The 16001-nt window shown below is 42.4% G+C and overlaps 1 pseudogene; it reads left to right on the top strand.

Moving 5' to 3' along the window:
- The first annotated feature begins 140 nt into the window (after nt 1-140).
- Nucleotides 141-14130, top strand: LOC110498471 (annotated as a pseudogene).
- Nucleotides 14131-16001: the final 1871 nt, after the last annotated feature.

Below are 16001 nucleotides of genomic sequence, written 5' to 3'. Positions count from 1 at the left end.
CAAGCTCTCAACTAAAGGTACCGCTTTTGCAGCTTTCACCTCCCGCCTCTAGCACGCGCTAGCGTTTCGCGAATGTTGCCGGAAATAGAAACACGATTGCAACTGATAACTCGCCAGGATCACCGTGACGTTTCAGAATAAGGCGACACTATACCAGAGAAGAAGAAGTGAACAGTGACCATGAACAATTTCCACGTTAGCGGTTTTATTGTTGTTATTTATACGTTTATTAACATCATGGAACTCAAAATATAACGAATTTAACTGCACAGCATCACATGTAGTGTTTAATTTGCGTTGAAGACGACTTGGTTGATAGATGTTATCTATATAACGTTAGCTAACAATGGCTAACTGTATGGTTTTTCACACTCAAATAGCCTCCATCATGGAGGTGCTGGCGAATGCAGCCGTGGCAGAGGTCTGTAAACTCGTAGATGACGACTATGCAGTGTTTCGTTTGGAAATAACTCAAAGCCAGAAAGAAAACAGGGCATTGCGGAGGAAACTACAGCTACTGGAACTGAAGGTGGCACGGGAGCGTGTCGTTGCCAGTCCCAGTAGTGTCAAGATCCTTGACCGACACAGAAGAATGGCAAGAGGTACATTTTGGCGGAGGCTGCGCAGCCTGTCACCGTTAATATATAGTTTAGTGACTGTCGCCCCAATCCGCTCTGTGTTCGGATGTATTACACATAATTAGGTATTGGTCAGTTGTTGGATAGTGTGCAATAATTCCCCTGATTAGTAAGCTATCTTGCGCAAAGACACAATATCATATTCTAACCAGATTCTTGATTTACTGCATATTCTATTTACACAATGAAAACAGTGTTATGCATGGAATATAATACATCTCAGTAAATATTATATCAAGAAGTTATGAGAATTGCTACTTTACATCCTTGTCAATTGTAGACAGTGTCAATAGTGTACAATATACCATTGACAGCACCTAAACCACCTCTTTTCCCCAATCATTCTCACAGGTGAAATACATCTCACTGGAAGCCACAAGAGCTTTGTGAATCCAGCGGGACACAATACATGCAGAGATGACCAACTAATCACTGTTGATGAGGGGAGTGGAACCTCACCACAGAACATTATCGTGATAGAGGTTAGTGGAATAGTGTTACATTAAATTACAGTGCATCGTGTGACCAGTTCACTTCAGAAAGGCTCCCCTCAGCTTTTCACTTGCTTACATGTACATCCTCTTTTATCTGCCCTAATGGAGCTTGTGAGACTTCCCTATGACATTGTTATCCGTTAATAACCTCCACTCTTCTTGTGTCAGTCTACAGAGGCTGCAGGTCCTGGTGTCAAGCAGGAGAGGTCTGAAGGAAAGCAGGACCCACGGCATAACAGAGACATCCAGAATGGAACGGCTGGAGAGCCCCCTGTAGCCACGAAGGACCCCACCACTGCGCAGCCCAGGACCAGACACAGCATCACGGAGGTCAGTGGAACGCCGATCGCCGTCCTCAAGTCTGAGACAGACACCGAGACTTTAACTGTAACACAAATGCAATTACACAGAGGATCTGAACACAGATTATCAGGCCCAGAGATACTGGGCCTGGGGAGACTGGGCTGTCCTCCTGGCTCAGAGTATTTACCAGTATTTCACCAGAACCAGAGGACTGTTCATTCCCGTGGGGATGTTGATGGTGACTCGTTAGACACTGGCGGGGATGAACCGTCTTGTTCTTATGCAACAGAAATGGACCCTGGTAACATATCCTTGGGTTTAGAGACACGAACTGATCTGTCTAGAGGGGACTGGAACCAGTACAGTAGTAGTGTATACTCTGAAGGGTGCCTAGATGAGAAAGGCGAGGTTCTGGGCATAGATGAAGTGACTGTGAAAGTGGAGGGCGACGTTCCTCCCACATGGAATGCAGATAGTCACCTAGGAGATGGACTCACACAGGGCAGAGATTTCTTAGATTACAGGGAAAGCTTAGAGACAAATCCAAATGTCGCTACCCACTCCCCTTTACACACGTTCAGGAATCGCGACCCAGTGTCCAGATCAATGGGGCCTACTGATCCACACCGCCTCGTCCTTTTCGATAAGGGATTGAACTCAAATGACAGGGCTAGAGCCCAGGCTCGGCGTGGAGGAGCAACATCAGGCAAAAGTAAAGAGAAACGGTTCCTCTGCATTTTCTGTAACAAAGGCTTCAGCTGCCCCCAGAAGGTGGAGATCCACCAGAGGGTCCACACAGGGGTGAAACCCTTCAGCTGTACCCAGTGTCCCATGGCCTTCGCTCAGGCTGGTGACCTGAAGAGGCACCAGAGGGTCCATACGGGGGAGAAACCCTTCAGCTGTACCCAGTGTCCCATGGCCTTTGCCCAGGCTGGTCACCTGAAGAGACACCAGAGGGTCCACACAGGGTAGAAATAATACAGCTGACCCCATTGTCAGCAACAGCTGAAGATGCACCTGAAGGTCCACATGGTAGAGAGGCTGTTTGCCTGTACGCACTGCGGGAAGAGGTTCTCAGAGAGGAGATACCAGAAGAAAAAACATTCCACTCGGTAGCTTCTGATGGTTAGATCAAACCCTGCATTAAAGACAAAAAGACGAAAAAGATCCACAGACTCATTTGGAATTACAAGAGTTACCGATTTCAGTGTAGAATATTGCATTCGACGTTGTGTGATATATATACACTGCTCAGAAAAATAAAGGGAACACTAAAATAACACATCCTAGATCTGAATGAATGAAATATTCTTAATAAATACTTTTTTCTTTACATAGTTGAATGTGCTGACAACAAAACGACACAAATTATCAATGGAAATCAAATTTACCAACCCATGGAGGTCTGGATTTGGAGTCACACTCAAAATTAAAGTGGAAAACCACACTACAGGCTGATCCAACTTTGATGTAATGTCCTTAAAACAAGTCTAAATGAGGCTCAGTAGTGTGTGTGGCCTCCATGTGCCTGTATGACCTCCCTACAACGCCTGGGCATGCTCCTGATGAGGTGGCGGATGGTCTCCTGAGGGATCTCCTCCCAGACCTGGACTAAAGCATCCGCCAACTCCTGGAGAGTCTGTGGTGCATCGTGGCGTTGGTGGATGGAGTGAGACATGATGTCCCAGATGTGCTCAATTGGATTCAGGTCTGTGGAACTGGCGGTCCATAGCATCAATGCCTTCCTCTTGCAGGAACTGCTGACACACTCCAGCCACATGAGGTCTAGCATTGTCTTGCATTAGGAGGAACCCAGGGCCAACCGCACCAGCATATGGTCTCACAAGGGGTCTGAGGATCTCATCTCTGTACCTAATGGCAGTCAGGCTACCTCTGGTGAGCACATGGAGGGCTGTGCGGCCCCCCAAAGAAATGCCACCCCACACCATGACTGACCCACCGCCAAACCGGTCATGCTGGAGGATGTTGCAGGCAGCAGAACGTTCTCCACGGTGTCTCCAGACTCTTTCACGTCTGTCACATGTGCTCAGTGTGAACCTGCTTTCATCTGTGAAGAGCACAGGGCGCCAGTGGCGAATTTGCCAATCTTGGTGTTCTCTGGCAAATGCCAAATGTCCTGCACGGTGTTGGGCTGTAAGCACAACCTCCACCTGTGGACGTCGGGCCCTCATACCACCCTCATGGAGTCTGTTTCTGACCGTTTGAGCAGACACATGCACATTTGTGGCCTGCTGGAGGTCATTTTGCACGGCTCTGGCAGTGCTCCTCCTGCTCCTCCTTGCACAAAGGCGGAGGTAGCGGTCCTGCTGCTGGGTTGTTGCCCTCCTACGGCCTCCTCCACATCTCCTGATGTACTGGCCTGTCTCCTGGTTGCGCCAAACCTTCTTGCCACAGCTCGCATTGATGTGCCATCCTGGATGAGCTGCACTACCTGAGCCACTTGTGTGGGTTGTAGACTCCGTCTCATGCTACCACTAGAGTGAAGGCACCGCCAGCATTCAAAAGTGACCAAAACATCAGCCAGGAAGCATAGGAACTGAGAAGTGGTCTGTGGTCACCACCTGCAGAACCACTCCTTTATTGGGGGTGTCTTGCTAATTACCTATAATTTCCACCTGTTGTCTATTCCATTTGCACAGCAGCATGTGGAATTTATTGTCAATCAGTGTTGCTTCCTAAGTGGACAGTTTGATTTCACAGAAGTGTGATTGACTTGAAGTTACATTGTGTTGTTTAAGTGTTCCCTTTATTTTTTTGAGCAGTGTATAAGGCATGTACAGTTGAAGTCGGAAGTTTACATAGACCTTAACCAAATACATTTAGACTTTTTCACAATTCCTGACATTTAATCCTGGTAAAAATTCCCTGTTTTAGGTCAGTTAGGATCACCACTTTATTTTAAGAATGGGACATGTCAGAATAATAGTTTAGAGGGATTTATTTCAGCTTTTATTTCTTCTCATTCCCAATGGGTCAGACGTTTACATACACTCAATTAGTATTTGGTAGCATTGCCTTTAAATAGTTTAACTTGGGTAAAACATTTCAGGTAACCTTCCACAAGCTTCCCACAATAAGTTGGGTGAATTTTGGCACATTCCTCCTGACAGAGCTGGTGTAACTGAGTCAGGTTTGTAGGCCTTCTTGCTCACATACGTTTGTTCAGTTCTGCCCACAAATGTTCTATAGGATTGAGGTCAGGGCTTTGTGATGGCCACTCCAATACCTTGACTTCGATGTCCTTAAACCATTTTACCACAACTTTGGAAGTATGCTTTGGGTCATTGTCCATTTGGAAGACCAATTTGCAACCAAGCTTTAACTTCCTGACTTGAGATGTTGCTTCAATATATCCACATAATTTTCCTTCCTAATGAAGTCATCTATTTTGTGAAGTGCACCAGTCCCTCCTGCAGCAAAGCACCCCCACAACATGATGCTGCCACCTCTGTGCTTCACGGTTGGGATGGTTTTCTTCGGCTTGCAAGCCTCCCCCTTTTTCCTCCAAACATAACGATGGTCGTTATGGCCAAACAGTTCTATTTCTGTTTCATCAGACAGGGGACATTTCTCCAAAAAGTACGATCTTTGTCCCCATGTGCAGTTGTAAACCGTAGTCTGGCATTTTTATGGCGGTTTTGGAGCAGGGGCTACTCCCTTACTGAGCGGCCTTTCAGGTTGTCGATTTAGGACTTGTTTTACTGTGGATATAGATACTTTTGTACCTGTTTCCTCCAGCATCTTCACAAGGTCCTTTGCTGTTGTTCTGGGATTGATTTGCACTTTTCACACCAAAGTACGTTCATCTCCATGAGACAGAACGTGTCTCCTTCCTGAGCGGTATGACAGCTGCGTGGTCCCATGGTGTTTATACTTGCGTACTATTGTTTGTACAGATGAACATGGTACCTTCAGGAATTTGGAAGTTGTTCCCAAGGATGAACTTGACTTGTGGAGGTCTACAATGTTTTTTCTGAGGTCTTGGCGGATTTCTTTTGATTTTCCCATGATGTCAAGCAAAGAGGCAGTGCATTTGAAGGTAGGCCTTGAAATACATCCACAGGTACACCTCCAATTGACTCAAATTACGTCAATTAGCCTAACAGAAGCTTCTAAAGCCATGACCTAACTTTGGGGAATTTCCCAAGCTGTTTAAAGTCACAGTAAACTTCTGACTTCAACTGTATAGGGCTGGGCGATTTATATCCAATTAATTCAAATTAATGTTTGAAATGCATGTATCACAAGAATTTTGTTTTTGTTTGTATATATATTTTGCATTCTACAGTGCCTTCAGAAAGTATTCATAGCCCTTGACTTATTCCATATTTTGTTACAGCCTGAATTCAAAATGGATTAAAAATATAATAACTCTTGACCATCTACACAATACCCCATAATGAAAATACACAATACTCCATAATGAAAATACACAATAACCCATAATGAAAATACAGAAATATCTAATTTATAAAAGTATTCACACTCCTAAGTCAATGCATGTTAGAATTACAGCTGTGAGTGTCTAAGATCTTTCCACTCCTGGATTGTACAATATTTGCACATAAGTTTTTAATTCTTCAAACTCTGCCAAGTTGGTTGTTGATAATTGCTCCACAGCCATTTTCAAGTCTTGCAATAGATTTTCAAGTAGATTTAAGTCAAAACTGTACTTAGGCCCCTCAGGAACATTCAACGTCATCTTGGTAAGCAACTCCAGTATATATTTGGCCTTGTGTTTTGGCTTATTGTCCTTCTGAAAGGTGAACTCTTTCCCAGTGTCTGTTGGAAAGCAAACTGAACCAGGTTTTCCACTAGGCATTTGCCTGCGCCTAGCTCTATTCCGTAGTCCTTTGCCAATTTACAAGCTAACCCATAACATGATGCGGCCATCATGAAAATATGTGTTACTCAGTGATGTATTGGATTTGCCCCAAACGTAACGCTTTGCATTCAGGACTTTTATTTCTTTGCCATATTTTTTTGCATTATTACTTTAGTGCCTTATTGCAAACAGGAGGCATGTTTTGGAATATTTTTATTCTGTACAGGCTTCCTTCTTTTCACTCTGTCATTTGTGTTAGTGTTGTGGATTAACTATAATGTTGTTGATCCATCCTCAGTTTTCTTCTCTCAGCCATGAAACTCTGTAACTGTTTAAAAGTCACAATTGGCCTCGTGATGAAGTTCCTGAGCGGTTTCCTTCCTCTCCAGCAACTGAGTTAGGAAGAACGCCTATATATTTGTTGTGACTGAGTGTATCCAAAGTGTAATTCATAACTTCACCATGCTGAAAGGTATATTCAATGTCTGCTTTTTAAAATGTTTTACCCATCTACCGGGGTGCCCTTATTTGCGAGGAATTGGAAAACCTCCCTGGTCTTTGTGGTTGAATCTGAGTTGCAGCGATGGGACAAGACTGTAACTACCAATTGATACCACAAAATTGGGGTGAAAAAAATATTTTAAAAAACATGATTGTGGAAAATTAATGTTCAGTTCTGTCGCAAGTGGTTGTGGTTCTACGTACCGCTAGCTGTATTTTAGCCACATAGCACACATGCGCTTGCTGTCTAGTCTGTGTTTTATAAATGTGCAATGTATGTATGTAAAGAAAAAAAAATACATTCATAAAAGGAATTGGCAACTCGTTCTCATTCCGAGAAATAAGCATCTTCTTGTCCAGGTAGGCCACTTGATTTCAATATCTAAACAAAGTGAACAGGCTATGTTGTTCAAACAGTTGGAGATGGACAGGAGGGTGCAATCATCACACTTCAACTGTTCTGCCTTGGTAGCAAGCAAATAGATCCAAGTGAACCAATAACTTTGATTTGAAGTTGGCTAGACTTGAAATATAAAGATTAGCTGGCTACTCACTAGAACGTGGGCTTGTGCTTGAGAGATTGTTTATGAGACTGGTGTTAATTTTCAGCTACAAGGAGATAGTCATTATTAGTGAATGCACGTTATGCAGGGTTCTGGTTAAATTTGTAACATAAATTGCATTTTCATAGAATTGAAAGCTAGGTCAGTGATTAATGTAAAAAAAAAAAGCTGTTTAAATTATTTTGATAAAATAATTACATTATTTGTGGGTCTTATGGTTGAAGAAGGTCATATTTAGCCTAGGTATAATTTTACAAACCGTGAATTCATTAGATTTATTTATGACTGTTTGAAATGATTTGTATTGACCTTTTTTAATTGTGCAACAAAGCTTATTTAGAACTTTAGAAAATCGCCCAGCCCTAGGCATATAAGCCTAAAAAGTATGTTTATATATTGTTTGTATTGTATAGGCTCTGACGTTCATAAATGCCTATTTCATTACTTCCATTCAACTACTTAATTTCTTTCCCAAGACACTTTTTAATGAGAATTTATGTAGTTTATCATGGAGATTTGTAGTTGAGACGTGTATATGTGGTTTTCATATGGTGTATTTAAAACTTGTGTTTAATAAATACAAAATGGGACTTTTCATGCAGACTTTGAGACTTTCTTTAGTTCACATCTGATCTCACCCTATTCTGCATACACCTGACAGTGCTTTATAACCAATATACACTTACTAAATATACCTACACATACCCACACACTAACAAACACCTACTGTACACCTCAAAATAGTTTAGTCAGGTTTGTCTGATGGCGACTTAGAACTTATCGTAGCTGATTTATTTTTTACCCACAACATGTCCACTATGATGGGTTTAACAACAATAAAGTAATTATGTAACTAGAGTATAGGACTCAAACGCAGTGGGGATGGGTAAACACTCAATGTTGAAAGTGTTTTTATTTTCTGTGTGTACGTACCTGAGGGAGTGTATGTCTGTGTAATCTGTATCACCTGTCTCTTCCAGGAGGAGGAGGGTCCAGACGTGCTGCTGGTGAAGGAGGAGGGGTGTGAGGAGAGTCTGGGGAACCCTGAGGGGACCATGGACATGGAGGAAAACGAGACTACACCTCCTGAACCCACAGAGGAACCAGCTGAGCAGCACAGGATCACACACAGTCTCACTGAGGTGAGCCCACTGTAAACTACTGTCTGCATGTTAGTAGGCCAGGGCTCGTATCTGCAAAGCCTCTCAGAGCAGGGTAGCTGATCTAGGATCTGTTTAGCGTTTTAGATTCTAATGAATAAAGATATGTAGACAGATGGGGACCTAATCCTAGATCAGCATTATTACGCTGAGACGTACAAGTATTTCGCTACAACCGCAATAACATCTGTGTATGTGACCAATAAAATGTGATCCTAGATGAGCCCTCCTACTCTAAGACACCTTCTAGATACCGTCCCTGATGTTGACTTAGTCATCATTGCGACCAGGGTCTCTTTCACGAGTGGGCCCTGCTTATACAATTAATAATCAAATCCGATATAATGTAAAACAAACAAAAATACAGAATTACACAAATATTCAAGAAAAGGTTACGATGGCCCCCAAACAATATTTTAAATTGCCCGAGCGGCACCAGAACATCCAATTGTAATGTATTTTGTAGTTGGTTCCAGCAATGAGGTGCATTATAACAAAAAGTGGATTTACCAAGTTTGGCGGAGACCCGAGGAAACTCAAGTGTTAACCAACCGTATGAATGGGTTTGGTATCTCATGATTTTTATACTTTAACAACAAAGTTAGGTAAGTTGGAAGCTTGTGTAGTAGAGCTTTCAACAAAAATGTCTACAAGCACTGTTACAGCAACAGAAAAATGGCTTCAAGAGCTTTGTCCAAATAATGGTGGACTCGACTAACAAAATAATGGACGATCTGACCAGGGATAGGTGAATGTCATATGGAAGAGACTTGCAGCAAGATAATAACAAACTAAATCCACATGAGATGATATCAGCAAATCATAATTACAGATGACTGGGAAAACAGACTATCTAGGGACAATCCAGGAGGAATAACATTGTTGTGGATGGTATACCAGAGTCTACACATGAGACCTGGATGGAGTTAGAGGAGAAAGTGAGAAAATGATCACTGTGAAAAGCTGCAGATTGATCAAAAGAATATTGAGGTGGAGCACGCCCACAGGTCTGGAAAACATGTAACCAGCCCAGGTGACAGACCCAGGCTGATAGTGGTCAAGTTCCTAAGGTTCAAGGACAATATGGCTGTTCTGGAGAGACCCACGAACTTGAGATGAACCAACATCTTCCTTAACAAGGACCTCTCTGAAGTTCTACGCCAGAGGCAGAAAGAGCTTATCCCAGCTATATGAAAGCTAGCATGGGGACATTGCTTACATCTGTTACGACAGTCATTGTCCACCCTCTGTCATAAAAGCCCAGGAGGAGTGAGAGAGCCAAGCTTCCGGGTCAGTAGCTTCAGCCCAACATCACATACATACACCAACTGTCACTCACAGGTGCCTGATTGACTGACTCTTAGCGAAACAGTTATTATTTCTCCCTTCATATTATGTCCATCTCAGGTAAGCTACCCAGGAAAGGGCTAAGATTAGCCCATATTAATTACAGTGCCTTCGGAAAGTATTAATACCTATTGACCCATTCCACATTGTTGTTACATCCTGAACTCAAAATGGATAGAATGTATTTTTTTCTCACTCATGTACACACAATATCCTATAATGACAAAGTGAGAATATGTTTTTCAGACATTTTTTGCATATTTGAGATGAAATACGGAAATAGTACCTACCTACATCTTTAGTATCTTCTTTCAAACAGGATGCATGTTTTTGGAATATTTTTATTCTGTACATGCCTCCTCCTTTTCACTCTGTCAATTAGGTTAGTATTGTGGACTAACTATGTTGTTGATCCATCCTCAGTTTTATCCTATCAGAGCCATTAAACTGTAACTGTTTTAAAAGTCACCATTGGCCTCATGGTGAAATCCCTTAGCGGTTTCCTACCTCTCCGGCAACTGACTTAGGAAGGACACCTGTTTCTTTTTAGTGACTGGGTGTATTGATTCACCATCCAAAGTTAATAACTTCACCATGCTCAAAGGGATATTCAATGACTGCTTTTAAAAAATATGTTTACTCATCTACCAATATGTTCCCTTCTTTGCGAGGCATTGGAAAACCTCCCTGGTCTTGGTGGTTGAATCTGTGTTTGAAATTCACTGCTTGACTGAGGGACCTTACAGATGATTGTATGTGGGGGATACAGAGATGAAGTAGTCATTCAAAAAGCATGTTAAACACTATTATTGCACACAGAGTGTCTTGTTTAAGCAGGTCCAGTAATATCCACTCAACTTTCATGGGCATACTATTCGGTTGTCGTGATACTTGGCCTGGTATCGTATCGTTTGTAAAATGTTGGTATCATGACAACACTAGTTCAAATAAATTATGCAAAATAGGTGGCAAAAAAAGTCAGCCAGGCAGCTCAGCTGGTTGGTTGACATAATGTAAATGTAGATTGTTTTTTTTTACAAAATTTAACAAAATTGTGAAGTTATATTACCAAACCAAGATAAATGACCGAAAATGTATAACAAAACCTTTTGATATTGCCAATCATTTCAATGACTAATCAGGGCATAACTACAATCTGCCTCCTTAATTAGTCTAGTGCACATGCTCATTAGGCCCAAGCTCGTTTTCCCTGGCTAAAACGTTCTTATTATACCTCAGTGGGCTAAACTTCATAAATACTGCACCCTCAATTTCAAAACTTCTTTGCTAGTTATACAATCATGTAACTAAGAAATTAGCTGGGGAAAATTTTTTAATTATGTTTTGTTGAACAGTCATATCTTGTTTGAGATGTCTGTCATAAGATGACTGGTGAAGGATATCATTGCTACTAACGGGGATTCAAGTTCAGTTTTGAGATCCACCGGCATCATTGGCGTAGGGTTAGCTGGACATTTCTGACTGGTCTTGGAACTGTGACAACAGTCAGCCTCTCTCCGCTTGGCTCAATGGGATATGTAGTGATTTTTGCCAACACAGCCAGATATTTACAGTCTTGTACCCTTAACCTTTTTTTTAACTGACTATTGAATTACTTAATTAAATCGGACTATCAGTATAATGAGTAATCCAGGAATGTTACAAGTTAATTCACATGACAACTTGCATAAATAGCAAATCTACAGATCGCTAAGACTACACTGAATGGCTAAATTACTTCCAAACTCTCAGATTCCACGGAGCTCCTCTTCACCCCTCTGATCATGGTCAAGTCATAATGAGAGTTGTTGTGAAGATGGGGAGGGGCCTGTCTGTTGTTCTGTGTTACAGTACAAATCACCTGCACTGTAAAATCAACTGTTAAGGGTCTGGTATTGGCCCATCTTGATTACTGTCTGGTAATATGGTCAAGTGCAGCAAAGAAAGACCTACCTAGCAAAGCTGCATCTGTCTCAAAGCACTGAGATGCAGTGCCTCAGACCGCTGCGCCACTCAGGAGCACTAAAGGGTTGACGAGAGATGAACTGCTTCTATTCCAGTTTTCATCCGGAAATATTACTGTGATGAAAATTCACGATTGTCTGCATAATCAAATAACATTCAGCTCAGACACCCCACAAGACATGCCACCACGGGTGTCTTCACAGTCCCCAAGTCCGAAAACAAATTCACGGAAACGCACAGTATTATACTGAGCCTTGATCGCATGGAACTCCCTTCCATCTCCTATTACTCAAGCATCTCATTGACCGGTGGGGTCTGTGAGGCGACACACTAACACACATATTTTTGTTGTTGTATTGTTTGTATATAGTATTTTACATTTGTGTGACTGTCCTTGTCTATCACTAAGTGTTTTGTTACTTGTCGTCCTTTGTGGGTTTTTTTGTGGACCCCAGGAAGACTTTTGCTGCTGCTTTGGCAAAAGCTGATGGGGATCCAAATAGTGTTGTCTGCGTACATGCCTTTCAATGATACAAGTCCAACAAGTCCAAATAGTGCCAACTAAACCCAACCTTTACTATTGCAGTCAATAGACATGGAGGATGGGAAGCCTGATCTGCTTCTGGTCAAACAGGAGACAATGGAAGATGAAGCAGAGAGCATTGATCTGCTGAGTGGACTAAAGATGGGGGAGCAAGGTAAGAGAGAAATACATATAGCCTACATACAGTAATAGATCTTCAATGGGAATAGTGATGCACCTGGCTATTATTTTGTCCATACAACTCCATATGTAGAGTTTTCTTTGCCATATTTTTAAAGTCTATTTTGTGACCTATTCCTGCAGGTAGTTGGCTGGAGGCTAACAAAGGAGACTGGGTGGCCATCTTGGATTCGCAGGCCAGGACCAGAGGTGACATAGTGGATGTCAGGGGATGGGACAGTGTCCTCAACTCTGGGCTGGGGAACAACACTGTTAACCACAACCAGAAACAGACAGTCGAACACAAAACAACATCCGATCTTAGACTCCGTGACAACAGACTGGCTGAGACCAGGGCAAGGGGTAGATTTGGTCTGCAGGGACGGGGAGGTGTCTGTATGCGGCGTGAGAGAACAGACACAGACTCTGCTAGCGATGCTCCGTCCTGCTCCTATAGTTGTGATTCAGAGAGACGGATTGGGCCTCAGGTTAACCCTGTAACCGATGCTGCCTTCAGCCTACCTTCTATAGGATCTATCAACTGGAACATGGACCCTGCGACAACACAGACACTCCCTGGCCTTCGTCCTCCTCACACTCTCCTAATGTTAAACCAGACCTCAGACAATGCCTGTGCCTCAACACTAAATGGCAACACAAGCCCATTGACAAATGACAGTAGTGGAAGCAGCATTAGTAAAGGTGGCGGCGCCAAAGAGAAGCGCTTCCCGTGTTCGTTCTGTGGGAAAGCCTTCCGTTTCCCCCAACAGGTGGCAATCCACCAGAGGTTGCACATGGGAGAGAAACCGTTCGGCTGCCACCTGTGCCGGGCTAGTTTCTCCCACTCGTCCAACCTGAAGAGGCACCAGAGGGTCCACACAGGGGAGAAACCGTTTGGCTGCCACTTGTGCCGGGCTAGTTTCTCACACTCGTCCAACCTGAAGAGGCACCAGAGGGTCCACACAGGGGAGAAACCCTACAGCTGCCCCAGTGTAAGAATAAGTTCTCCCACCAGCTGAAGATGCAGTTGAAGGTCCACAAGGGAGAGAGGCCGTTCGCCTGTACGCACTGTAGGAAGAGGTTCTCAGGGAGGAGCTACCTCAGGATACACCAGCAGAAAATGCACATGAATAGTGACATGTAACGTATTACTAGTTAGTTAGTTTGTAGTTAATTCTGTTGGTTTGGGATATAGTAGGGAACTGGATGAGGAGAACTTAGGAAAAAGTATGATGAGGCAGAGTAGATAATATGGTGATGGCTGGTGTGATGGTGTCTGTAAAAATGTGTCACTGATGAAGAGTGACAGACTTTCTCTTTAGGTGTTTGATAGTGAGAATGATAGTGCCTTAATTCATGTTTACTTGACGAAGTAGTGAAGATGTATGTAGTGTGCAATTCCACGCTAACAGTGACGCTGATGCTCACTTTTTCACTTTATGTATGCTAAGCAAAAACCATTGATTGCAAAGTTTTACAAACCATACATACACCTACAGTTGAAGTTGGAAGTTTACATACACCTTAGCCAAATACATTTAAACAATTCCTGACATTTAATCCTAGTAAAAATTCACTGTCTTACGTCAGTTAGGATCACAAATATATTTTAAGAATGTGAAATGTCTGAAAAATAGTAGAGATTTATTTCAGCTTTTATTTAATTCATCACATTCCCAGTGGGACAGAAGTTTACGTACACTCAATTAGTATTTGGTAGCATTGCCTTTAAATTGTTTAACTTGGGTCAAACATTTTGGGTAGCCTTCCACAAGCTTTCCATAATAAGTTGGGTGAATTTTGTCCCATTCCTCCTGACAGAGCTGGTGAAACTGAGTCAGGTTTGTAGGCCTCCTTGCTCGCACACGCTTTTTCAGTTCTGCCCACACATTTTCTATAGGATTGATGTCAGAGCTTTGTGATGGCCACTCCAGTACCTTGACTTAGTTGTCCTTAAGCCATTTTGCCACAACTTTTGAAAAATGCTTGGGATCATTGTCCATTTGGAGGACTCATTTGCGACCAAGCTTTAACTTCCTGATTGATGTCTTGAGATGTTGCTTCAATATATCTACATAATTTTCCAACCTCATGATGCCATCTATTTTGTGAAGTGCACCTCCACAACATGATGCTGCCACCTCCGTGCTTCACAGTTGGGATGGTGTTCTTCGGCTTGCAAGCCTCCCCCTTTTCCTCCAAACATAACAATGGTCATTATGGCCAAACAGTTCTATTTTTGTTTCATCAGACCAGAGGACATTTCTCCAAAAAGTACGGTCTTTGTCCCTATGTGCATTCGCAATCCGTAGTCTGGCTTTTTTATGGCGGTTTTGGAGCAGTGGCTTCCTTGCTGAGCGGCCTTTCAGGTCATGTCGATATAGGACCTGTTTTACTGTGGATATAAATGATTTTGTACCTGTTTCCTCCAGCATCTTCACAGGGCTCTTTGCTGTTCTGGGATTGATTTGCACTTTTCACACCAAAGTACGTTCATCTCAAGGAGACAGAACGTGTCTCATTCCGGAGCAGTATGACAGCTGCGTAGTCTCATGGTGTTTATACTTGCGTACTATTGTTTGTACAGATGAACGTGGTACCTTCAGGCGTTTGGAAATTGCTCCCAAGGATGAACCAGACTTGTGGAGGTCCACTTTTTTTTTCTGAGGTCTTGGATGATTTCTTTTGATTTTCCCATGATGTAAAGCAAAGAGGCACTGGGTTTGAAGGTAGGCCTTGAAATACATCCACAGGTACACCTCCAATTGACTCAAATTACGTCAATTAGCCTATCAGAAGCTTCTAAAGCCATGACATCATTTTCTGGAATTTTTCCAAGCTTTTTAAAGGCACAGTCAACTTAGTGTATATAAACTTCTGACCCACTGGAATAAAAGTGTAATAAAAGTGAAATAATCTGTAAACAGTTGTTGGAAAAAATTGCTTGTGTCATGCACACAGTAGATGTCCTAACCGACTTGCCAAAACTATAGTTTGTTAACAAGAAATTTGTGGAGTGGGGGAAAAGGGAGTTTTAATGACTCCAACCTACGTGTATGTAAACTTCCGACTTCAACTGTATATGCAGAAGTCCACTTTTAACAATTGCCACTGACAATGTTACTAAAACACATTTATTTGAGGAACGGTGCAGATGCAAATTTTTATAAAAGAATGACAGTTTTTTTGTGACCACTTTTTCCCCAAAACTCTGAATTCAGATTCAAATATGTCTGCAGAAAGAATGTGTCAGCTATGATATGACACCTTGAGTTTGAAAAAAACAATGTAGATGATTGAACTACAGTCAGTGAAGTGGATCAACACCCAGTAACATAATGACATCATGGGTCCTTGATCTGTACTATATAGAAATGCATAATTATGAGTGTAATTCTCTACCAAGGTAGAAACATGTAACCCTCCTTTGCATGTTTGAGTATTATACTACACACTGGCTATTATTCTAATGAGCTCCGCA

Source organism: Oncorhynchus mykiss, chromosome 19 (assembly GCF_013265735.2).
Source record: "Oncorhynchus mykiss isolate Arlee chromosome 19, USDA_OmykA_1.1, whole genome shotgun sequence".
NCBI classification, from domain to species: domain Eukaryota; kingdom Metazoa; phylum Chordata; class Actinopteri; order Salmoniformes; family Salmonidae; genus Oncorhynchus; species Oncorhynchus mykiss.
This window is presented reverse-complemented; position numbering and strand designations above follow the sequence as displayed.